The following is a 26,520-nucleotide window of genomic DNA, read 5'->3' as shown; positions in this document are numbered from 1 at the left end:
TAAGAAAAGACTTTGTTTGTATCTCTCAGATCAGCCCTGACCTCCACAGGGTTAAGCATATATGGGAGTAGCAAAAAGAGAGGGTTGGGGGAGAGCTGGAAGGTGGAGAGGGCTCAGACATGAGCGTGGTGGGGCAGAAAAGTATTTAAATAAGGGCTGAAAACTTCACAAATTTGATTTTAAAAAATTAATCTGCACATCCAAAACTTTCAGTAAGCTCCAAGTACGCAAAATGGCATAATCCCTTTGGCAGACAGTTTGGCAGTTTCTTACAAATCTAAACATATGCTAACCATTCAACCTAGCAATCACACTCCTAGGTGTTTACCCAAATTGAAAACACATGTCCACACAAAAACGTGCATATGAATGTTTATGGAAGCTTACTCATAATGGCCAAAAATTGGAAGAAATCAAGATGTCCTTCAATAGGTGAATGGAAAAAAAAAACTGTGGTATATTCACAATGTGGAATATTATTCAATGATAAAAAGAAATGAGCTACCAAGCCAAATCTTTTTGACATGGAGGAGACTTAACTTGAAAAAGCTACATACTGTAATGATTCCAACAGTATGCTATTCTGGAAAAGGAAAAACTGCGGAGATAATGAAAAGATCAATGTATGCCAGAGGTTTGGGGAAAGCAAGGAACAAAGGAATTGGTGGAAAACACGGCTCTTTTTAGGGCAGTGAAACTATTCTATATGATGCTGTAATGGTAGCCACACGATGTTTTCTATTTGTCAAAACCCAGAGCTGTATAACATAGAGAGTAACCCCTCTTAACTATAATTAATTAATGATAAGGTATCGATATTGTTTCATCATCAAATGTGTGATGGAGGATATGGGAATGCTGTAATTTCTGTGCAATTTTTCTGTAAACTTAAGACTTCTCTAAAAAAATAATTAAAAAAAAAAAACGAATCAACACATTCAAGAAGCCCAATGACTTCCAAGGATGATAAACTCAAAGAAATTAATATCTAGATATTTCACAGTTAAAGTGTTGAAAGACAGACTAAAAAAAGAGTCTTCAAAATGACAAAAGTGATTATACAAGGGGTCCTAAAAATTATCAACAGCTTCAAATCAGAAACAATGGAGACTGGAAGGTAGTAGATAACATACTCAGAAAGGTAAGTATCCAGAATATATAAAGAATTCTTAAAATTCAACAACAAAAATGAAAATAACCAAACTGTGACACCAGTGGGGTTTTTAAAACAAGACAAGTGGAAGAACTATAGAAGAACTCTCCTAAACAGATTGTTTAAGAATATGAGTACAGCCCTGGCTGGTGTGGTTCAGTGGATTGAGTGCTGGCCTGTGAACCAAAAGGTCACCAGTTTAATTCCCAGTCTGTGCCCATGCCTGGGTTGCAGGCCAGGTCCTCAATTGAGGGTGTACGAGAGGTTACTGATGGATGTTTCCCTCCCGGTCTCCCTTCTTTCCCCTCTCTCTGAATATAAATAAATAAAATCCATTTTAAAAAAAGAATGTGAGTGCAGGTGGCCTCGGGTAACCCTCCTGTGGGACCAGCTATGCTTTGTGAGGACTCTCAGCTGAGTCTGATGCAACACCTGGCCATGGTCTGGGCACCACAGGGGCCTTCATTTGCTGCATCAACCAGACCTGGGTGCAACTGGCTCATCAGAGCCACTCAATACACATGCATGTTGCTTATATATTTGTTAGAGCCTAAAGCTGACAAAGAGAAGGGGGAAATGAAGCTCAAGAATCTGGAGTCTAGTGTGAGCACTGGCCATAAAGGGTTCAGGCTAGGCAATGCAGTTCACATTGTACAGGCCACTCAGCAGAGCATTCATGCCACAGATCTGGTGACCCTTCTGCCTGACATTTGCCAACCTGAGCCGTATGGTTTATTGCATCTGTGACACCGTCCTCTAGTGAAGGAGTGTAGGGCTCGCCTCTGGCATTAACAAAAGAAATGGCTTAGGTGAGCCGCACACCATTATTACTACTCTCTCCTGCTGAGCCTGGTCAAGGACCTGTACAAACTCTCCTTGCAGATGGACAGAACAAAGAAAGAGAAGTCCCCATCCCAGGATCCTCTGGGGTACAGCGTGGCTGATGAGGAAACAGAATGGCTTCAGTCCTTTCTCCTGCTCTTATTCCAATTTTTGAGAAAGCATCCTCTCTTGCTCCTGGACATGGCAGAGAACCTCTGTGATATCCTGAATCCCCTGGACCAGTTAGGGATCTGGCAGTCCATTTCTGGCATCACCGGACTTGGAGGTCTTGTGTCCTTGAGCAGGCACCATCACTGTGGCTTGGCCTCACAGGAAGCCAAAGGCCAAGTGAAGTGGTTTCAGGCTGAAGACTCATACCTCCTGGTGGAATGGACATTTGAATTAAGTAAAGACCACGCCATACTGTACTTAAAGACTTGTTCATGAGAGCTTTTTGTAGACTGATATGTGAGCAGAGGTCAAGCCAAGAATGGAGAAGGGGAACGATGAAGATTTATACATGTTTTTTTTGAGTGCTGGGGTGACTTCTGAATTTCCGAGTATTTTCTCTTCATCTCACATTCACTGAACCTCTCTTATTGCATACAGTGGGAACTTAGTGTTTGCTGAATGAACAAAAGTTGAAGGAAAAAAATTTAAAAAGGCCCAAACTCACAAGCAAACATTAACATACAATAACTTTTTGGCTGTGTGCCTCACTGCCTTTGCACAATGACAGCAGGTCTATTCCCAGCCCCCAGATCCGGGAGAGGCCCCTTCCTCCACAGGTGCTGACGCCTGGGCGGGGGCTGGAGCAGCTGGGCTTATAGCTTCTTAAACTGCCTGCCCTGGCACCTCTGTATTCCTGTCCTTCCTCCATCCAGAGGTAGGATCAGGAACACATCAGGCACGTTCAAGGTATAAGCACCTTTAGGCAGTGCAGTGACTAAGCAGAAAAGCAGAAGCAGGAAGAACTTGAAGTAAAAATAATGTGCAAGGTCACAACAGGTACCTGTAGGTAGCCTGTGAGAGATAAGGAAACTGACGTTTAAAAAAACAGAGGCCAGGGCCGCATCCCTCAGATTCTCAGTCCAGTGTTCCTTCTGTGGTATTTAACTGCCCTCCTGGTGGCGTGGGAGTGGGAGACTCTCCAGAATCCTATGCAAAGAGCCTTTTTGAGAACCTGTGTGGGTCAGCAGTTTCTATTTTCTACAAAAATTAAAGCTATATTTAGGCTTATCAGCTAGGTTGTTTTATTTAAAGCCATATGACAATTTAGGCATGTCCACATTAATTTTCATCAAAATTTATGTAATTAAGTTTCACAAATACTCTGCATGTAGGAGTGTTGCAGTTTTCTATGGTAAGTCAGACTTCTTCACGTGCATAAGGGGTTGGGGAGGTGGTTGAGGAGAGGCCACCTGCTGATGGTGCCGACTTCCCACCTTGGGTGTTGGGTCCTTGTGACTACAGATCCTCTACTTTGAGGGAAGTGGGGTTGAGAAATAGGAGGCCAATGTCAGCCTTACCAGTAAAGCCATCTCATCTCTCTGAGTGGAAATGAGAAAAGAAGTGTGCACTAAGTAATTTTCCCATGCATGTGATGGAGCTTCTTAAAAAGTAGACTCAGGTGCCTGGCTCTTTATTTTTAAAGTGATCAATCAAGATATGGGATTTGAAAAAGAACATTCAGGGAATTTTAAGAGGAATGAGGTGCTCTCCACCACCCCCCTGCCCCGGAATGTGCCCTGACCTTTCCCTTCCCCCAGATGTGCATCTCCTAAACTCTCATAGTGATATTACCTAACTGGTGTGGCTCAGTGGGTTGGGCACTGCTCCATGAACCTAAAAGTCATCGGTTCGATTCCCGGTCAGGGCATATGACTGGGTTGTGGGGCCATGTCCCCAGTTCGGGGTATGTGGGAGGCAACCAATCAATGTTTCTCTCATACATCGGTGCTTCTCTCCCTCCTTTTCCCTTCCTTTTTCTCCCTCTAAAAACAAACAAATAAAATCTTTGAAAATACTAGTGACATGATAACAAAAACTGAAAAATTCAATAGAAGCATTAGAAAGTAAAGTTGAAGAAAACTCTCATGGAGTTAAGCAAATAAGCCAACTGGTTGTGCAACAAAAGCAATTTTAGAAAGAAGAGTGAGTAAGAGATAATTATAGATAATATTTGCCACTCATGTTCCTTAATCCTAATGACCTCCTTACCCACTGTATTATGACACTAAGCCTGTTTCTCAATATGGTGAACCACAACAGGGAATAGATTTCTAAGCACTGTGGAAACAAGGACAAGATTCCAGAAAAGACATTAGAAGATGACAAGCATGCCCCCCCTCCAATGATTAAAATGCACACCTATAATAAAGAGGTCCCCTGAGGTTCTGTGCAGAAGCAACAGCAGTGGAGGCCTTGCTCCAGGGCCAACTCTGCTTTCCCCTGGGACGGCTCCTCATTCATAACAGGAATTTTGCTTATAATAATGAAAATGCTCAGACCATCCTCAAAAAGAGGAAATTGGGAAGAACTAAGACACTGTTTTAGAAATCTCCTTTGCAAATGCAAGGGAAACAGTAAGTACACAAAGCCCACATAGACTAGACTTGATTTGTTGCTTACCCTCTCAATGCCTTTTCCTTGCCCACTCCTTACACACACATACACACACTTTAAGCGTTTGAGACTACTGACCACTGTTCTTTCTTTAAATACCCAGTGATCACTTGGATGGGTGAAGAAGACCCAATAACTGGTTTGAGTTACTCATTTTCCTCAAAACCTAGAGGTAATGCATTAATGGAATCAAAAGAAGAAAAGGAGGAAATGGACGGAGGCACCAGCAGCGCCAGACACGACACCTTAGAATGAACTCGCACAGGCCCTCTCCTTCCCAGAGCGATCTGTCTTCCCGTCAGGTCATCTGTGTCCCTTGGCCATCAGAGCGGGGCCTGAGGCTGAAGAGACGGGGCTGGAGGAAGACACTGGCTCCAGCTCAGTACTAAAGCAAAGATGGACATGAAGAAAGGCAGGGCCAGAGCAGCTCGATTCAACAGGATCCTGTGATTGCATGGCCTTAAAACCTAGTATTTGCTTTCCACAGCAAAAAAAGAAGTCACACAAATCCCATTAGTATTAATGCTTTCTCAGTACCCTCCATCCAAATTCTCTTTAACATAAAATTTAGTGCTAGAAATGTATATGGATTTACCCATACAAGTTTTATACATTCCCTTGAAAGTTAAAGAGTGCCATAATTGTACTGAAATATCAGAATAAGTGTGGTATACACATACAATGGGTTATTACTTAGCTCTAGAAAGGAATAAAATGCTGACGCATGCTGTAACATGAATAACTGAAGGCATTATGCCAAGTGAAATAAGCCAGTCATGAAAACACCAATACTGTGTGATTATACTTCTCTGAGGTAACTAGAGTAATCAGTTCATAGAAACAGGCTGCATAACAGAGGTTACTGGGGGCTGGAGGAGGAGAAGTTATTGTTTAATGGCTACAAGAATTTCTGTTTAGGGTGATAAAGTGTTCTGGAAAGGGAGATTGGTAACACTTGCACAATATTGTGTATACTCTTAGTGCCACTGAATTTTCCCTCACTCCATCAGACACATAGTTTTAGCCTCAAGGGCGCTTTTTTTTTAAAAATTCTCTTGTTATGATTTTAGAAAGATGTAGTTGGCTTACAACTTCGCTAGATATCTTCAGAGTTGGTGAGCACAGTTAGGCAAACAATGCTACTTAGAAGAGGCTTTTAAAATTAATTTAAGACAGAATATATATATATATATATATATATATATATATATATATATGGAGAGAGAGAGAGAGAGAGAGAGAGAGAGAGAGAGAGAGAGAGAGGGAGAGGATCCCAGGTTGTCTGAAAACAAAACAAAACAAAGAAAGAAGGGGAGGGACCTTTTTGTGTTTGGTGTCATAAAAATTTTTAGTTAAACAATGATCATCCGGGGGAGAAAACTGTACTTGAACAATGATTAAAATAAAATTTAAACAAACAAACAAACAAACAAAAAAACAATAATCATCTGTCTGGTTTCCTCTCAAAAACGAGTAAGTTTCTTCCTGTAAGAAAGTCCTCTGAAGGCAGTAGACTTCATTTGCAGAGGCTGACCTTGATAAACTCAAACAGAAATTTATCTATTTATACTCATGCAAAAAGTTTTTTTAAAGGTATCTTCAATCTCATTACCACTGCATGCCAAAAATGATTATAAAGATCTCATTGCTCACTTCAAAACTTCAGGTGGAGGAGTAATACATTTTTTTCTTTCCTGTTTATAAAAATTTAATCTAATACTAGGAAGTTTATAATACAGCATAGAGCACCTTGGTTTTATGGAAATAGAATTTTACATATGAAAGGTATGTTAAAGTTCATTTTGTCCATTCATTACGTGGTTGGCAAGGCCGAGAGTCAAGAACAATTCTTTAGCAGAGAATACCCTCCTCATTCGATTGGTAGTGATTAAAAACCTATAAAGCACTAGCACAGGACTGGCACACGATAGCTGCTCAATGAGCAGGAGTTACCACCATCATCTCTCCTTTCAGCACTTAATTCCACATAACAATCTCTGTGAACACATCCTTGCACGTGGCTGGTAAACTCCTAGTGGTAGGTCTAGTCTTAGGCTTCTGACCCTCCCCCATCTACTCACACTGCTCCCAGGACCAGCAGAGCTTATTCAAAGGGAAGTGCAAATATTTCAAAATGCACTCCCTTGTTCCCCCAAACATAGATAAGTATCTTGGGTGTTCTTTTTTTTTTTAATGTGCCTTCAAGCTCATAGGCTTTTCCAGACAAAGACACTAAAGTACAATACCTTTTAAATGCTCCAAATTACAGTGTTTCAGGGACTGCACCATGAATTCAGAGCACTCTGTGTTGAGTCTTAAAAGATATCTAGACAGAAACCTGAAACGACTGCCTCATGCTGGGAGGCTCTCATCCTGTCTTTGTGATTGACCTTACCTTTCTTAACCTTTCTGTATCTCAGTCCCCGCACCTATACACATGAGGGATTGGATTCGGTTAGGAGATTCCCCAGCTCCTGAGTGACAGGGCACTTTGCCATTACTCAGTAGAGGGGTGATGGGCAGGGACAGGGGAGGCTGAGTGCTAGGAGAGTGGAGGATGGTGGGGGAGTCCTGCTGCCAGACAAAACACTGATCAGACTGTATTCCCACAAGTCCGTGAGGGGGTTCAGGGCAGGCCTCCACGAGATGTGCTGCTTTCGCGTGTGAATTATTTTGAGCTGAAAGCAATGAAGATGCCACAGGCTCCTGAGAAACCTTTATTTCTCCTTTAAAGAATTTAAATTAGGGGACTTGCCAATAATAAAAATTGTCACCAGAGATAATATTTTATGACCTATCTACAGGGCCAGACAAATAACTAATTAGTGAACATCTGTTCTTCTTCTTCCTCTCTAAAGCTCCCAAGTGCCCTGCCTCATCCCTAGTGCAGAATGCCATAGACACACCTCGTTCAGAGACAGAAATGACCTTTCTGTCTCTGAATCTCTTACGTATGTGAGGTCTCTCACTCTCTCATGTGCAAGTTTCCCATACGTACATATGTAATTAAATCTGCCCATTTTCCCTTGTTCATCAGTCTTTTAGTTGATTGTTAAACCAGCAGGAAGAACCCAGAAGGGTTGAAGAACATGTCCTCTTCCCTCATATCTGAAAACTTAGTTTTTTCTTATATTGACATTTTTTTAATTGATAGGCCTTTAATGCACTGATATAATGTGGTCATTCCTGCGATAGTGTCCCTTTTTCTTTTTTTTTAATTTCCTTAAAAGTTGATATTAAATTGTTGGTGCTTTTATAATCCATTATCTCAGAATTAAGGAAATTGTTGATACTGGTAGTCAGCACATACTTTGCCAAGCATTTTCATACATTTCTCTTTAATTTGCACAACCCTGTGAGTGGCTATTTTTATTCTCATTTAGCAGTAAGGACACTGAGGCTTTCAGCTGTTTTGAAAATGCTCATTTCCTCCAGTTTACAAGCAAGAAAGAAGTGGGGTGGGATTCAACCCAGGGGACAGAAGGGACTGGGCAGTCTCACTTTCTGGCCAAGAACAACACTGGACTGAGTTATAAACACCTTTGAATTATATATACCTCCCCCAACCCCCGAACCTTTCAAGGAGACTCAGAACCTTCCAAATCTTCCTGAGCATCTGAACGTGACAAACTCTCCTCCTGAAGGCTTCGCCCTGAGGTGCAGCAACGCCTCTGCCCCTCAAAGACCCATCTGTGATCTGAGCTCTGCATGTTACCTTTCATGTAGAAGCTTCACGTGAGCGGCAAACTCTAACATTTTCATTTTATCTAAATTCTATTAAAGCATATGTGTTGAATTTAAAATAATTGCCAAAGCCAAGAATGAAGAAATTCTCTAGGTCGTGACATGGAAAAAGGCTCTGGAGATAAAACAGCATTCAGAGATGAGCTGCATTTCAGTCTGTACAGAATAAAAACAAAACAAGCCTCCAAAAAATTGTAAATGTGCACACTGGAAAAATTTGAGCACATACCCTAAGCTATTGAGTGATCATCATCTTATTTAGGTGCTGGGCAAAAGCATGTATTTATTCAAACATTTTCATAGTGTTTGAATTTTTAATTTTTACCTCAGGAATTCTTTTTAATTGTAAATTGAGATAAAATGGTCCCCATGCTCCGAAGTGAGCTCCCGTAAAATATGTTTGCAAAGTGTTAAAGGTAATTTCCAAACAAACAGAAAGCCATTTACAGCCCCAGTCTAGGGACACTACCACTTACATTTGTGCTCAGATTTAACAGCAGCAGGGGTTCGGGTTGCTATTTCGCTTTTTCCATTTGACACATATCAAAGTGTCATCATTTTTTTATGCCACAATTAATTTGTGCTTCATGGTTGGACACCAAGGGTATTTCCAAATATATTGTTGTTATAAACATGAGCTGTAAACACTTTTGAATACACTCATAGCTTTGTTTGCCTCAGGCTTTTTAAAGGATTGCCTGGAATTCCCAAAAGAGGGGTTCTTGGATCAAAACATATAAATTTCTAGCTCTTGATTGCCTTCCAAATGTTTGTGTACCATTTTCTCTACATTTAGTATATAATCATCTTAATTATGTACAACAGACTTATATACCATATAATTATTTTCATCAATATGTGAACAGTAAAATTGTAAATCACCGAGGTTTCATTCCTTGTTTTTTTGATTACTAGTGGCTCGGTATTTTCCATTCATTGTGATCACAGGTAAGAAGAAGGAAGGTTTGTTAGCTGTGATTTCAGTTCTGGAGTCAGACAGCCCAGGTCAAAAATGGGCACCATTGTCCACGAACTCAGACCTCTGTCCAAGCTTCAGCTTCTTCACTGGCTAAAAAATTAATTAACTTTAAGTGATTTAATTGGGATAGGGATCATATGTACCTTAGTTTTTATAAAGAATAAGTGAGTCAACCTGGAACGCACTTACACTGTATGTGATACATAAGGAGCCCAAAGGAACATTAGGAATTTATTCATTATTGTTGTTTATATTTTTTCTTGTCTGGACTTTGTCCAAACCTTTTTTTTTTCTTTAATTTTAGTTTTATTTATTTTTAGAGGGGAAGGGAAGGAGAAAGGGAGAGAAACTTCGATGTGGGAGAGAAACGTTAATTGGCTGCTTCTTGCAGGTCCCCAACTGGGGACCTGGCCTACAACCCAGGCATGTGCCCTGACTGGGAATCAAACTGGCAACTCTCAGTTCAGAGACCAGTGCTCAGTCCACTGAACCACGTCAGCCAGGGCTCAAATCTTTAATTGATGTCTAAATGTAACTTTTTCAGAACCCCCAAATGAGAAACCATATTTCAGTTTACTAACAAATACCTGTGTACACACAATTTAATTCCATATTAAGTAAGTACCTATTCTACAAAACAGAATCCTAGGTTCTTGGGAGAAAACACAGTCATAAATAATGTATCTCCCAAGTGTCAAGGAATCCACACAATGGTTATTTGCTGAGCCTTCTGGGGAAAATTATAGGCTTGGTCAATATAATTAAAAATTATTTTCAGAACAATGCATCTATTGTAAAGCAGGAAGGAACTCTGGAGAGCATCTAGTCCTGCCAGAAACAGCGCTGGGGACAGGTGCTGGGTCACAGGGGTGGAGTGCATTCTGTGATCCAATATTAAGAGAAGTATGGTTGTAAAGAAAAACAGAATTCTGCACTCATGGGTCTCTTATTTCTTAGCCTTTAAGACAATAATGCTACTGTGACTAAAGACAGGGACATGGTATTCAGCATTTCCCAGACTGATTTGATCAAGAAAATAGTTTAGAGAGAGGAGAGTATTACCAGACCATTAAGGAAAGCTTCATCTAGTCCCAAGGACCCCTCTCCTCTTTAACTCAAAAGGAAGCCGCTGCCCACGGTGGGTACAAATGGCTTTTCTAAGGGTCAGCAATGAGTGAAAGGCTGATGCTAACCAGATCCTGCAACTTCACCCTGTCAGAATGTGTCCTTTCATAGTGCACTGCATCACCTCAACTTAATTCTCATTTTTCCCCTGGGGGCTGGGGGGAGAGCTGTTGGGAGGGCTGCCCAAAGAACCCCAGGCAAGAACTCTGACACTCCTTTGGGGCCAATGCCCATCAAACATTTCTTCCCTTTTTCCCACTCCCTCTTTCAATACAGCTCAAAATTTCATAACCAAAAAAAAGGAGGGGGGATTACTCATATGGGTCAAATATGAAATCTAATGTATTTTTTAATATTTGCACTTTATTTTTAGCACCTCTCCCCAAAAATGGTATTACTGAACATGATCAATCTACCTTGTAAGGCTGATTTTGCCATGTTCCAAAAATCACATCCACCATCAAACCCTGGCTCCTTTCCTAATGGACCCAATTTGGCACAGAAGATGATCATCAAAATGGTCTGAAATGCCTGTGGATACCAAACAAGTGTTTACTTTGAAGGTACTCACTTCAATTGTACACATTTTTTAAAATCTTATATTTTTAACAGCAATGTCTCCTACTTTCAGGGAATTCAAAAGTTCTTTGATGAAAAGGCAATCAAAACAACATTGTTAGGTTGTCTATAAGGTGCTTTTAAAATAGTTCCGCATACCTAAGAAGATGTGTGTCGGGTTTCATCTACACGCTGGGGGCTGGGAGGCAGCTACTACTGTACATGTGCTTCAGGCACTTACACTGAGAACCGGAGGTTTTGTTCCATGAGCAGGAGTGTTATAACTGGATCTGCCTAGGTGATTTTAACAACTTTGGTTAGCATAGCAGATGTCAGAAAACAGTGAAGAAAGAAGAGATCAGGTGTTGCATCTGTGTGGATGGGTCAGGGACATTCTAGAGGCACATTCTGTCCAAATTTACATCAAAAGAACAAGTCTGTCAAGTCCAATAGCCTGGGAAGGTGTCCCAGGTGCACACTTGGGTACGGCTGCTGATTCCAGAAAATTCATGTTTATCTGAGTCCAACCCAATGGTCAGCTGACTCCTACTACTAGAATGATGACATGTGCATCGCACGTGAACCTTGGGTGGGAGATACAGCTAGAGCTGCCGGGCACAGTTGGCCTGAAACTTACTTGCCCAGAGAACTGCTGCCCTCACCAACCTGTTTCCCAAAAAAACCCAAACTGGCCTGGGCTGGTTCATGGGCAACAACACCAAGGTGGCTAGTGGATAAAGGCTGAGAAGGCACATGACCTGGGTTTACGTGGTTTAAAGCACTTATTCACCTGTAGGAAAACAAAGGGCAGACGATGTGATTTCTGGAAATTTCCTTTCTTAAGGAGGCTTATTTAAAGGAAATTTAACATACACATTCAAAAGAAACCACACACACACACTGTATTCACTACTTTTCAGAGTTTGAGCACTTATTTTTACTCTAGTAGCAATTTTATTTTTAACTGAATGAAATACAGGAGCATATTATGGGTAAGAGGCAGTTTTAGATTCAAGTTACAAGGAAAGCAAGTTCTCAAATTTTCATAGCTATATGTATCTATGGAATGTAGTTTGACTCAAAAGTTTTAAAGATAACCTTGCAAAATTTTTAGTACAAACAATAAGCATTGAGGAAATACCCTTAATATATGTGTATTTCTTTAAATATTATTTGTACTACTATACTAATAAGTTATGTGCATTACAAAACAAAAAGATGGGGGAAAGGAAATAAACTTAATAGTTTAATCACTTGTGGCACAAAACTTCTTGCTCACTACATACTGTCAACGTTTGTAATAAAAGCAGCATATTAGATATGCTTCATTATATACGCTTCATTATTTTTGAAAACTCTTCCTAGTTACTTTGAGCCTGCTTCCAAGCCCCGTGCATGCTAGCATTTTGTTTCAATTAGACAAACAGCAGAGCACTCTTCTTTCCACCACCTAAACCTCGCTACTTAGTTTTCAATCTACCCACCGAGTATACAAAGTTCCGAGGTAAATTCGGGTGGTAAGTTTCAATTACCTATCCTTGCAAATTAGTCGGTAGGTGTTACATTTTCATAAATTAACAAATAGATTAAAAACTCTTCAATACTCTTCACTTAAAAGATTGCAATAGACCACTCTGTTCCAAGTTTTTTAAGGTTTTTTAAAAGAGTTTTGATATATCACAAATGTACCATGTTTCTTGGCAACATGTTCACTTTACTAAGACATTCTCAAACAGCCTTTCCATAGCATGAAGTTCTTTCAAAAAGCAGTCACCCTCCCTCTCATTGTGAGAACTTTGCATTATATTGGAGGGTTCCTTTCTCCAAAGTATCTGTGACTACTGATAGGCAGAGCAAAGACTAGAAAAAGGCAGCAAATTTGGAAACCTCTTTTTACTAATAAAAAAAATGCTGATACCGATAAACTCAATTACTCTTGGGTATTGCCCACAAGAGAATCAGGGATTCTCTGGATGGTATAAAAAATGGGTCATGTGTCCTCCCAGAGTATCACAAAGGACTGGACACTTTCTACCACCTGAGCGGCAATTCTCAGGTCATGACCTACATCCCAAAGGGCAACTGTTGAAATTCAGCTCACCTGGCTGCATGGAGAGGGCTGAGAAAGATTCAATATCCCAGTGCACCTGCAACCCACTTAGGAACAAGTCTAAATATGACAGATGAGAGATGCTCTGATTTAAAGCCTTTATAAAATTAAAGTAATTCAGTGATGTCCTGTACTTTTTAAATTGTAATACTTTACAATGTGCTTAACAGCCAGGTGAGCAGGGCCACAGCCAGGCAAGGAATTTCCATCTCTCTGCCTCAGGAAATCACATTCACATTACAGGACACAGGACTAAGGAGGCACCACTGGCAATAGTTTTTACTTATTTCATTCTTAAATGCTTATAAAATTACAAATAGAAGGTCTTATACTTTCTTCCAACATTCCAAAAGATTTTCATTCACATCCTGCTTTGGACGCCCATGTACTTGATTCACAATGACCTCAATCTTATTTTCACACACAGCTGGCAAACACAGTGAGTGAACTGCACATAACCAGCTAGGGCCCCACAGGGCAGAATGGCTCCGACAGGTCTCAGGGCCCCCCCCCCCCCCCCGGCCCCACCCCGGGGAGTGCTTCTAACCTTGGCTGAACACTGAAGCTACCCAGGACCTTTCAAAAAGTACCAGTACCCAAGTCCCTTTAACAGAGACATGATAGCATTGGTCTGGACCTTGACCTGAATGGCAGAAATTTTCAAAACCCCTAATGTATAGCCAATGTTGAGAACCTGCACTTGCAAATCTGTGTGGTGAGGCAGGAGTCTGAAAATGCCCCTCCCTTCTAGGAGCCTCACCTTCTAGGGGCTTGGACATACATCAGAGGAGGAAGCTCTCAGTTGAACATTACTGCCTTTAGTCTTCAAGGACAAGGTCAAAGGTAGGAAACAACTGTAGAAAAGATGGTGAGAGGCTCTTTTGGGTGTATAGGGCTGAGCTGTTTTTACAACACTCCTGGACACCAAATGGGTATCCAGCCACACAGTTCAATTCTGTCACTGGCTACCCAGAGTTAGCACAGACCCCACGCAGATTAAGGCAACAGTCACATAAGGCTGCCCCCCTTCAGATGTCAGCAGCAAGTGGGTGCTCATTGCCCCCTTATGGCTAGAAAAATGTGCTAGCACAGCTAGGACTCCTGAATACATTTTACTTACTAATACCGGTTTATTAGAAAGGATAAAATTCAGGAACAGTCAAACAGAAGGACTATATAGGGCACATCATGGGGAAAGGAGCACAGGGCTTCCATGCCCTCTCGCGGCACACCAAGCTCTCAGCCTTTGAGGTGTCATAGACCCAGAAGCTCTGCAAGTATGACTGTTCAAGAGTTTTTACAGCCCAATGTCTAGGCATTTCCTCCACTTTCCAGAGGTTGGTGTGCAGGGCCGAAAGTTCCAACCCTCTTACCTGATGACCAACCCCATCCTGAGACTACCCTGGGGCCCCCACACCTAAGTCACCTCATCAGTGTAAACTCAGATGTGGAAAGGGGCTCCTTTATGAATAAGGAGAGATATTCCTCTCACTCTTATCACTCAGAAAATTCCAAGGGTCTTAGAAGATCTGTGTCAGGAACCAGGGATAAAGACCAAATATATCTCAAGGGCCAAGCCTGGTTGCAATGAACACCATTTGCAATACTTTCCAAGGTCCCTACTGCAATGTTTGGCAACTAGAAAATGCTCGATAAATATTGGTTGATGAAATATCTTACTTCACATGCAAACATACCAAATCAGCAGATGATTTTGCTTCCTCCTTCAGAGAAATGAGAAGTCCTTAAAATTCTGGTCCCCAAATCGAAGACATCTTAAACCATCCTTTTTCTCCCTTTCTATCAAAGACCAATGCTCCCACTTGTATTCTGAAATGCACCACTTTCACCTTCTCTGAAACCTGGACCTATCATTTATTTCTTTTTTAAAAAATGTATTTTATTGATTATGCTATTACAGTCGTCCCAATTCCCCTCCTTTGCCCCCCTCCACCTGAGAGCCCCCCTTCCCTTCAGCAATCCTCTCCCCTTAGTTCACATCTATGGGTCATGCATATATGTTCTTGGGCTTCTCCATTTCCTATACCATTCTTGACATCCCCTGTCTGGTTTGTACCTACCAATTATACTTCTTAATCCCTGAACCTTTTTCTCCATCCTTCCCCTTCTCCTACCCAGCTAATAACCCTGGAAATGATTTCCATATCTATGATTCTGTTCCTTTTCTGGTTGTTTGCTGAGTTTGTATTTTTAAGTTCAGTTGTTGATAGTTGTGAATTTGTTTCCCTTCTAATGTTAGTAGTTTTGATCTTCTTTTTCTTAAATAAGTCCTTTTAACATTTCGTGCAATAATGGCTTGGTGATGATGAACTCCTTAGTTTTACCTCGTCTGGGAAACATTTTATCCGTCCTTCCATTCTAAACGATAGCTTTGCTGGATAGAGTAATCTAGGTTGTAAATTCTTGCTTTTCATCATTTTGAATACTTTTTGCTAATCCCTTCTTGCCTGCAAAGTTTCTTTTGAGAAATAAGCTGATAGTCTTATGGGAACTCCTTTGTAGGTGACTCTCTGCTTTTCTCTTGTTGCTTTTAAGATTCTCTCTTTATCTTTAACCTTTGACATTTTAATTTTGATGTGTCTTAGTGTGGTCCTCTTTGAGTCCAAATTGTTTGTGACTCTCTGTGCTTCCTCGATTTGTGTGTTATTTCCTTTGCCAGACAAGGGAAGTTTTCTTTCATTATTTTTTTTCAAATATGCTTTCAATTGCTTGCTCTTCTTCTTCTCCTTCTGGCACCCTTTTGACTTAAGTGTTGGTATGTGTAAAGTTGTCCCAGAGGTTCCTAAGCCTATTCTCATTTTTTTTAAAATTCATTTGTCTTCCTGCTGTTCTGATTGAATGTGTTTTCCTTCCTTGTGTTCCAAATTATTGATTTGATTCTTGGGTTCATTCTCTCCACTGTTGGTTTCCTATAGGTTTTCTTTATTTCACTTAGCATAGCCTTTGTTTCCTGCCTTATGTTGCTGCTGCACTCAGTTAGTTCTTTGAGCACCCCAATCACCAGTGTTTTGAGCTCTGCATGATAGACTGGTTATCTCCATTTTGTTGTTTTCTTTTTCTGGGGTCTTATTCTGTTCTTCATTTGGGCCATATTTGTCTCCCCGATTTGGCAGCCTTCCTGTGTTTGTTTCTGTGTATTAGGTAGAGCTGCTTTGACTCCCTCTCTTAGAAAAGGCACCTGTAAATTGTGTGGGGTGGACCCTTAAGTAATCTCCAGGGCAGGGCAACCCACTTCACTGCTTTGTGGCTCTGTGTAGGAGGAGGGCTCAGAGAGGGGAAAATGCCACTGCCTGACTCCTGGATGTTTGCCTTGCATTTGCCCCATTTCCAGTCACTTCACCCACTTCCGTATGCAACTGGCACCCTTCCATCTGTTTACCTGGTAGTGAATCCCAGAGTGGATAGGTTTGCATAAGTTATAAGTCCATGCGGACCCTCTAAAAGACTCTTGAAAATCGGGCAGTTTCTTCCACCACCCCAACCCCCACTAGTTTTTACAGCCAGAAGTTATAGGGATTTATCTTCTGGCACTGGAACCCTGGGCTGTGCAATCTGGCCTGGGGCTGGGATCACTTGCCTCCAAGGTAACCCAGTAACCCTCCTGATTTTCATCCCTCACTCATTAGTATGGAACCACCTGTTCCACCACTGGTGCCACCTCCCCACACCACTTTGAGTATCCATGCCTCTCCACCCATCTTGACAACTCCACCCCTCCTGTCTGGATGAATGTGGCTTCTTTAAACCCTCAGTTGTTGAACTTCCTTACAGCTCAATTTTCTGACAGTCCTGGTTGTTATTTGTTTTGAGATATAGTTGTAATTCTCTCTGTGGTTGCACCAGGAGGTGAAGCATATCTACCTACACCTCCATCTTGACAGAAAGTCCTATCATTTATTTCTCACTCCTAAATCTTTAGCTTTACACTACCAGAAACTTTCCAGCAACATTAGAACATGCTCAAGTCTCTCCAATCTCAAATGGAGTACAAAAGTTCCTCCCGATCCTGCATACATATTTGGCTTCTAAGTAGCATTAACCAGCTTCTCCTCTTCCAAATACAATGATCTTACTGTCTGGGAGCAGCCCTTTGTCTTCTCACCTGATACCCCAAATTGGATAATCTTTTTTTATATGCATGAGTATTTTTATGCAACAGCTTCCAAACATGTATTTCCACCAGTTGTCTACTTGACTCCACTTGGATGTCTCCAAGCAAACATGTCCAATTGGATTTATCTCCCTCCACCACCTCTTGCCAACCTGCTCCTTCTCCAGCGTTCTTTAACACTATAAATGGTTTCACCATTCTGTCCCACTCAGTAATTTATGCCAGAAAGTTTCTAATCATCCTTGATACCTCTCTCTCCGTCAACTACAGCCAAATAACCACTACTTTCTTACTGAGTTTAACTACCCTCTCTCTGCCCCTGACAGATTCAGCATCACCGCATCATCTCTGAGTGACAGGATAAGCATCTGGACTCTTTGCCCACAGCCAATTCTCCCCTTCCCAGGGTGGCTGCATATAATTTCACAGGCTATGCCTGTGCAAAGTGACTGGCTCAAGGGGCTGAAGCCTTTGACCTGCCCTAGCTGGGACATAGCAGGACATCTTTTCTAACTGGTCCACCCAGAAGGGAAGGCTTTATCTAGTTTGCACAAAGACACTGTACTGTGTATGCCAACTGGACCTGCCTCTCCAAACCCTTCTCCACACAGCAACAATGGTCATTTTAAAAATCCAAACCTAATCATCTCATCTCTCATGTAAAACCATTCAATGGGTTCACATGACCTTTTTGATAAAGTTCAAAATCCTGAAAATGACCCAAGAGGCCTCACCCCAAGCCACATTCCTGCCTTGTCTTCAACCCTTTCAGCCTAGAACATCAACCTCTAATTCATCTGTTTCCTACTCATTTTTCAGGTCTCATTTTAGATATCTATTTTTTTAGGGAGGCCTGCCCTGAGAATCCTTTCCCTTAAACTAGGCTAGGTCCCCAAGCTAAGTGCTCTGTGAACAACTTGTACTTTCCTGAATTACCACTGATAATGTGATAGCCTGTGTGACCACACACTTGTCTGCACCCTTCCCTGGCAGCCGCTGGACTAGATTGTTCATAAAGGCAGGGACCTTCCATCCGTCTCCCAGCTGTAGCCCCAGAGCTGACAATGTGTGGCGTCTAACAGGTGCACAGTGAGTAGCTGTTCAACAAATGCATAAATAGGTCACTCAGATGCCCAGGACCCTCACAATTTGGCTATCTCTTTAACAAAATAAAGAAAATCACGATGAATTTCTTAGTATAGTCAGTGCATTGATTACCAGATACATAGAGGACTCCTGATTGGAAATATTCGTATAATCGATGCATCAGAAACTCTGGGTGTTTTGTGGCAGCAGTAACATTTCCTTCTTTGGATTCGCATTTGTGATCACATCCTCATTTGAGCTGTGGACAAGGAGTTTTACCAAGGCCAGTCTCATGAGTCTGTGCAGTAGCACAGGACCCTGCGCTGTGCTTAATGCTTGAAACTCTCAATCAGTTTTAAACATGGGGCCTCACAAATTATGTCACCTGCTCTGAGTCTCACAAATGAGTGTGATTTCTGGAAGGGAACCAATGGATAGCCCATCTCTAGCTAAGCATGCTTGTCTTATAACCACAGGTGTGTTTTTAGCCTCCCAAATTTAAGGTCTAAACAAAGAGGGTTGTAGTTTCAGGACATTTTCTTCTTTGGATATGTTATCATGTATTATGTAGGGGTCTCTTTCACAATGTTAGGATTTTTCAGACTGCAGAGATACATGATTGTCTTAGTTCCTATTGTTAGGTAAAAATCGTTTAAAATTTTTCCCAAAACTACCATATTTGCCACGTATAATGTGTATTTTTTTTGCCAAAAATTTTGAGGGAAGAATAAAGATGTACATTATACATGGGTAGTACCTGGAATACCTTGTATCTGTTCTTGAGTTTTGTAATTATTTGTTACATAAAATTTCTTATACCATAATATGTTCAAAATAAATGCTAATATTCCCTTATAATACAAAAAACAAGTATCTAAATATAAATAAATAAATAATTGAGCTAAGAAATTAAAATGAAAGATTTTTTTCCCTGAAAGTTTGGGCCAAAAACTGGTGTGCATTACACATGGAGCACACTATGCACAGCCAAATATGATAAATTCTAGTCTGAACATGGCTGGTACCAGGGGTGTCCAACCCTGAGGCCTGCAGGCCACATGTGGCCCAGGATGGCTATGAATGCTGCCCAATGCAAAATCATAAATTTACTAAAAACATTACTTAGTTCTATTATTAAATTTTTTACTAAGTTTTATTACTTAGATATGTACATTTTCTATACTAGTGATCACAAACTTGGGATCTGCTCAACAATTTAAAAAGATTATTGAAAGGGCTACTGCATGCATAATTTGGGTTATTATATGAGGACTTTTTTGCTTATCTGTGGTGGTGGATATCACAAAAATTATGCACAGACCATTTTTTTGCTCATCAGTTTTTGTTAGTGTTTGTGTATTTAATATGTGGCCCAAGACAATGCTTCTTCCTCCAGGTGTGGCTCAGAGATGCCAAAAAAATGGACACTTCTGGTTTAATTGAGTCTCATTGCTAAAATTTTTAGAGTTTTTTGTTTGGGGTTCTAATGTCTGAGATTATGTCAATTTTCCCAAATCAACAGGTATGGTCCACTGATACTCCATCACCTTAAAAAAAATGGGAGGATATCAAGTATACTAAAAGGAGACAAATGAAAACTACTGTAGAATTCCTTCTTGGTTTCCAACACTTTAAACTTTAAAAACTTAATAACTATATCAAAATTTCTTCGGAGATAAAATCTGGCTGCACACACATGGCCGCTCACAAAGAACACTGGTTTAGTCATCATTATTGTAAAAATATTTTTAAATATCAGATATTTGGTTAAACTTTACAAAGAGCTCCTCTAGTCATTAGAAGTTTAAAGTTAATTGTGTTTACTTGATGTTTAGTTCATAAATGTCCATAGCATTTCAAACATGGGCTCTTTCTTTCCTCAACTGTGTGCCTTTGTCTCCCCGGGGACATTCGGCAATGTCTGGAGGCATTTTGGTTGTTATGACTGGAGGGAGGGGACCACTGGCAGCTGCTGGGTAGAGGTCTGGCAATGCACAGGACAGTCCCCACAATGAACGGTTATCTGGCCAAATGTGTCAAAAGTGCCAGAGTTGAGAAACTTTGGCCTAAATGTACATGGAATTTGCCAACAACAGCCAACAAGGAAACATGGCAACCATTAAGCCGTGCCTCCTGTGTCAAAGCCAGTGTGGGTAGGAGTGCAGTCCCCAGGAGAAACTCACTTCATTCATATGAACAGCAATTCAGGAATTGATTTATATGAATAGTCATTTGGGAACTCCCTTTTTAAGGCAGAGCGTTAGGTATTTGACATCCTGAGCTAGAACAGTAAATACATTTTTCTTTAGACTGAATATTAAAAATATTGATGCAATTCCTTGGGTGGCTCATAGAGGACTCAATGCAGTGGAAATAATGTACATGTCGTGAATCAAAAGAGATAATTTTATGGGTAGATAAAACAACTATAGGGCATTTACACAATGAAATACTACTCAGCTGTAAAAAAGAAAAATGTTTTATCCTTTGCGACAGCATGGATGGATCTGGAGAACTTTATACTAAGTGAAATAAGAAGACAGTCAGAGAAAGACAAACACCATGATTTCACTCATGTGGAATCTAATGAACAAACTGAACTAACAAGCAAAACAGAGACAGACTCATAGATGGAGAGCAGGATGACAGCTAAGGTGGGGAGGGGAGGGGGGAGGGGTTGAGCAAAAAGGAAAAAGGACTCATGGACATGGACGACAGTGTGGTGATTGTGGGGGCGGGGGAGGGTGTATAAGGGGACTAAATGGTAATTGGAAAAAAACAATAAACAAAGAGATCAATAGTATTCATTTGTTTCCTACCACCTCATGTCATGAAAAACATACATTACCTACATCAAAGTTCAGAAATTTTCATTGTCTGAGAATGTAATTACCAGGTATAGCAGTTTCTAAGACAAACATGTGAAAATGGATGATGCCCTGGGCAGGTGGTTCAGTTGGTCAGAGTGCCATCCTATATGCCCAGGTTTTTGTTCAATTACCAGTGAGGGCACCTACAAGAATCAATTGGTGAATGCATAAATAAGTAGAACAACTAAAATTGATGTTTCTCTCTTGCTTTCTCGCATCAATCAATAAAAATCTGTTTAAAATGAATGATGCACAAACCAAATTTGATTTGATTCCTTGTGTTTAAAAAAGAAAAAAATTAAGTCAATATTTATATTAAATCAGGTTTTACATGTTTTAAAAAAATAAATTTTTTTCAGCTATTTTTGGGGAGGGAAGAAAAAAAAAACTCTGGCCAAACTGGGCCAGAGTTCTCGAATGGTTCTGTGGAGGAAATGGCTGACACCCACCCGGGTTTTAGCGAGTCCTCTGCAGGTCCCCAGGGATCAGCCATGTCCCGCTTCACTCTCTAGTGCATCACTTCAGTCCCTGTAGATAATCAATTTCATAGATAGTTAATGATTCTCAGGGAAAACATCTTTCTTAGTGTTTAGCAACTAAATTACAAATGGGAAAGAAGCAACTTGTGACTAGTCCTAGAAGTAATCCTATAATCAAGAATGAAATACAATTAGTGAAGGATGGAATCCAGTATATACCGTATTTTGCCATGTATGATGTGCACCCACATTTTTGTGTATGTTATACACAGGATTATTATGCCCATTACTATATCCATGGGATGTAATCTTTATACCCATGTATAATGAGCATTCTTATTTTTCCCTCAAAAATTTGGGCAAAAAAAATGTACATTATCATGGCAAAATACAGTATTCTAGGGCAAGGAATACCACTGGCAATAGTCTTTATTTATTTATTTATTTCATTCTCAAATGCTTATAAAATTACAAATAGAAGGTCTTATACTTTCTTCCAACATTCCAAAAGATTTTCATTCACATCCTACTTTGGACGCCCATGCACTTGATTCACAATGACCTCAATCTTACTTTCACACACAGCTGGCAAACACAGTGAGTGAACTGCACATAACCAGCTAGGGCCCCACAGGGCAGAATGGCTCTGACAGGTCTCAGGGCCACCCCCCCCCCCGCCCCACCCCGGGGAGTGCTTCTAACCTTGGCTGAACACTGAAGCTACCCAGGACCTTTCAAGAAGTACCAGTACCCAAGCCCCTTTAACAGAGACATGATAGCATTGGTCTGGACCTTGACCTGAATGGCGGAAATTTTCAAAACCCCTAATGTATAGCCAATGTTGAGAACCAGCACTTGCAAACCTGTGTGGCGAGGAGGGAGTCTGAAAATGCCCTTCCCTTCTAGGAGCCTCACCTTCTAGGGGCTTGGACATACATCAGAGGAGGAAGCTCTCAGTTGAACATTACTGCCTTTAGTCTTCAAGGACAAGGTCAAAGGTAGGAAACAACTGTAGAAAAGATGGTGAGAGGCTCTTTTGGGTGTATAGGGCTGAGCTGTTTTTACAACACTCCTGGACACCAAATGGGTATCCAGCCACACAGTTCAATTCTGTCACTGGCTACCCAGAGTTAGCACAGACCCCACGCAGATTAAGGCAACAGTCACATAAGGCAGCCCCCCTTCAGATGTCAGCAGCAAGTGGGTGCTTATTGCCCCCTTATGGCTAGAAAAATGTGCTAGCACAGCTAGGACTCCTGAATACACTTTACTTACTAATACCGGTTTATTAGAAAGGATAAAATTCAGGAACAGTCAAACAGAAGGACTATATAGGGCACGTCATGGGGAAAGGAGCACAGGGCTTCCATGCCCTCTCGTGGCACACCAAGCTCTCAGCCTTTGAGGTGTCATAGACCCAGAAGCTCTGCAAGTATGACTGTTCAAGAGTTTTTACAGCCCAATGTCTAGGCATTTCCTCCACATTCCAGAGGTTGGTGTGCAGGGCCGAAAGTTCCAACCCTCTTACCTGATGACCAACCCCATCCTGAGACTACCCTGGGGCCCCCACACCTAAGTCACCTCATCATCGTAAACTCAGATGTTCCTGGCCAGGGCCAGGATGAAGGAAGGGCAGGGAGATGGCAGGTAACTTCAAACCCTCACCATAAAATAGAAAAATATCTTACGTTATCCACCCATAAAACTTTGTGAAAGTAGAAGAGTTAGCCATTTCTAAGACTTCAAAATTTCCCAAAATTGCCATCTTAAAGGCTTGTTTGCACAAAATTCATTGAGCAATAACCAGATATCCACAGAGCTTTTCCTTCTTGCCAGAACTGAAATCTGTTACCAAAGCCTCTGGGGGGGGGGGGGTGGCTTGTCTGGAACTGTCTGGGCTCCTAGCAGGTAACTTACCCTGATCTTTGAAAACCATTCACCCCTCCACTCCACTCTATAAAACAAACCTGCCTTTCAGAACAGCTCTGAAAGGGGGGCAGAATGCCCAGAGGAGGGGACCAGTCCCTGACTGAGTCCCTCACCTATCACTCACCAAATTCAGGCCACAAATAGCTGTGGCTGTGTTCTCATCTCCAGGCACCATCGCTTTCTCTCAAGACCGTATATCCTCCCAATTCGCCTGTTGCACTATTCTGGAAACGAAGACTCTCCTCCCTATGGAAAGAAGTAACAATGCAAAGAGTGCGCAGGATGCCAGGTGACTGCAAAACTTACCTCACCAGGGCAGCTCATTAGTTTCAGCCTGGGTCTGCAGGCAACCTCATCTACCTTGAAAGATGAGAAGTGTGCGGCAGGCAAGTGTACCCATATTTTGCTCTGCATCTGAGAAATAAAGTGCTATACAGGGAGGAAAGGTGCTCTGAGCAAGAGCTAACACCTCAAAAGCTAATGCCCAAAAGCTGAAAGATTTGGAATCAGAAATTGGGTGCCAAAAAAAACAGAGAGAGAAGAGAGGAAGGCAGGAAGTGGAAGAGAGAAAGAGAGAAGAGAAAGGAGAGAGAGAGAGAGAGAGAGAGAGAGAGAGAGAGAGGGAGAGAGAGAGAGAGAAGGGAGGGAGGAGAAAGGAAAGAGAAACCTATGAAGAGAATAGACTGTGTTTAAGGATCACCTGATTGCCTGTTTCCATAATAGACCTGGCTATGCTAGTTTCCTAGCCTTGCGCCTGAAGGACTGGGAGGAAGCAGGAAGACTGGCAGAAGCCTAAGGACTTCTGAGCTCCCCCACCCCCACCTCTACCCCAACAAGCGTCTCTTTTCCAGCGGTTACAGTCGCCCAGGGTGAGTCATTTGTCAATGTGATGTCGGCTTCTTCATCAGTGAAGAGGAGGTAAAGTTTGCTCGCAGGGCTGTGGTTAGGATTAAATGAAGTTCAAGTCACTGGCACCTAGGGGGCTGCAGTGAGCGACTGCTCGCTAGTAGCCTACCCGCGCCCGCAGCTAACTCCTCCGATTTCTCAACTCACACTCCCCTTGCGAACCAGGGTTAAAGAGGCCAGAAAAAGTGGCTTGCGGGTGAAACTGGGCACCAGAGTGTTGGTCCCCGTCACCACTGATCGGACTGAATAGTAGGACCGCGGGAGAGTGCCCCGCGCCTTCCCCGGCCCTCGGCGCACACGCTTGCATCGGGTTCCCATCATGCGCCCTCTCTTCCTGCCCCAACCCCGCTTCCTCTGCCCGGGCGGAGCCCACCCCATTCGCCGCGGCGGCACCCTGGCTAAGAGCCGACTACTCCTCCCATCCTCTCCATCCCTCCCCCAGCGGAACGGCGGAGCCGGTAAGGAGTTGGTTACCTGCAGCCAGAGTCTGGCGCCGGGGGCGCAGGAGAATACGGTATAGCGTGGCACCCCAGAGAAGCCACACGGTGTCGTCCCTCTCGGGGCACGGGCTCCTGGGGCTCTGCGCGGAGCTCCAGAAGTCCTGGTACCTCAACCCCAGCCTCCTGGCCACGCCCCTGGTGCCTCCCCCCCGGCCCCGCCCACTGCCCGGGTCTTGCAGCCTACCTCCGCGTGCTGGACCCTGGGCTCCCGGCTCCAGGCCGAGGTCCCCGCGCGCGCCCTGGGCTGTACCGTCGTCCGGCACGAGTCGCTGTCTCGGCTTCCTCTGGTTCGCCCTGTTCGTTCTCGGAAGGGCTAAAGGGCTGGGCATGTGAGTAGGGTCTTTTTAAAAATTTTATGTTCCCTTCCTCAGAGGCAGGAAACGCGAGTACTGCCTTTTCTAATTTTAAAAATGAAAATGTTTTATAACGAAAAAGAAAAAAATGATGCCAAGGTTCTTTATATCATATGAAGTTCAGAGATGACCATGCATTCCCTGCCCCCGACCCCTAATGAGTCTTGCTTACTGAAGGTAGCGTTTGAAAGCTCATTACATTCATCCTGACCCGGGGGGCTCGGTTGGTTGGGCTTGGGTTCCCCGTGGGGCGCGTGCGCGAGGCGACCAATCCATTTTCTCTCACGTTTCTCTCCCTCTTTTTCTCCCTTCCTTCCCCTCTCTCTATAAATAAATATATATACAAATAACAACATTACATTATTCTATAAATATATATACAAATAAAAACATTACGTTAATGTGTATTTTCACGTAAGAACTAAGATTAAGTGTGGAACAAGCCATTGTGTCATGCAAGGTAGTAAACACCCCTCTCCCGCCCTTATAGCATGTAGTTTCGGGTCATTTATAAAAGTTGTCAGTCTCCTTTGTAGCAAGAGAAAAGTTGTATATTTGTCTTCTTCCATTGGATGTGTTACTTCTGGTAGGGCAAAACAGGTTCGTATTCATCTTTGTATCATTTGTTAATTTAACCTACCTGTATTGAATGAAGGAACATACGCAGGCCCCGCCTACAGTGTTCTGCTGGTCTGTAGGGTAAAGCCGAGACCCTGTAAGTAGGTGCATTTTCCTGTAAATGGAAGCTTGCTTGCTGACCATCATTCTGACAAAAGGTCATTGCTCTAGGCATGCAGAAGCAGAGCTGGGCTGACCTGGAGGACACCACTGAGTCTCTGAGGCTCACCCTCTTGGACTTTGGACTTGATGAAGTTAAATGGTGTGGGTGGGTGGGGGGACGGTATTCTTAGGTCCCTGCAGAGCAGAGGTTGACAGGGCCGCCTGAGTAGAGCTAATGATGAGTGGAGCTAATGAAATAAATACACCTGGGGGAAGGTAAATCTTGTCTCTCTCCCAAGGAGATTCCTCCTCCAGGGACAATCTTGGAACATCTTGCTGTAATTTTATTTAGGAAAGTAATCTTGTAATACATTATGTGGAGGGCCTAGAACTGAGGGGACACAGGAGCTCCTTTTACACTATGGTTTT

At 42.2% G+C, this 26,520-nt stretch overlaps 1 protein-coding gene and 1 pseudogene across 4 annotated transcripts in view; one reads left to right on the top strand and one right to left on the bottom strand.

The window, feature by feature from the left end:
• The window catches only part of GCNT1 (glucosaminyl (N-acetyl) transferase 1), a 32,354-nt gene extending 7,211 nt beyond the window's left edge, over nt 1-25,143 (bottom strand). For 2 of the 4 annotated variants that reach the window (XM_036021751.1, XM_028528585.2), the window contains exons 1-2: nt 24,993-25,143; nt 23,737-23,858 (exon numbers count right to left, since the gene is read on the bottom strand). The gene's annotated coding sequence lies outside the window, so the exon portion shown is untranslated. Of the gene's footprint in view, nt 1-22,489; nt 22,693-23,736; nt 23,859-24,992 lie in introns of those variants that run through there. The other 2 variants (XR_004902217.1, XM_036021753.1) reach the window with 2 other exon arrangements.
• LOC114490569 lies at nt 1,485-2,327 on the top strand (annotated as a pseudogene).
• Nucleotides 25,144-26,520: the final 1,377 nt, after the last annotated feature.

The sequence above is a fragment of the Phyllostomus discolor genome, chromosome 3 (assembly GCF_004126475.2).
Source record: "Phyllostomus discolor isolate MPI-MPIP mPhyDis1 chromosome 3, mPhyDis1.pri.v3, whole genome shotgun sequence".
Taxonomy (NCBI): domain Eukaryota; kingdom Metazoa; phylum Chordata; class Mammalia; order Chiroptera; family Phyllostomidae; genus Phyllostomus; species Phyllostomus discolor.
This window is presented reverse-complemented; position numbering and strand designations above follow the sequence as displayed.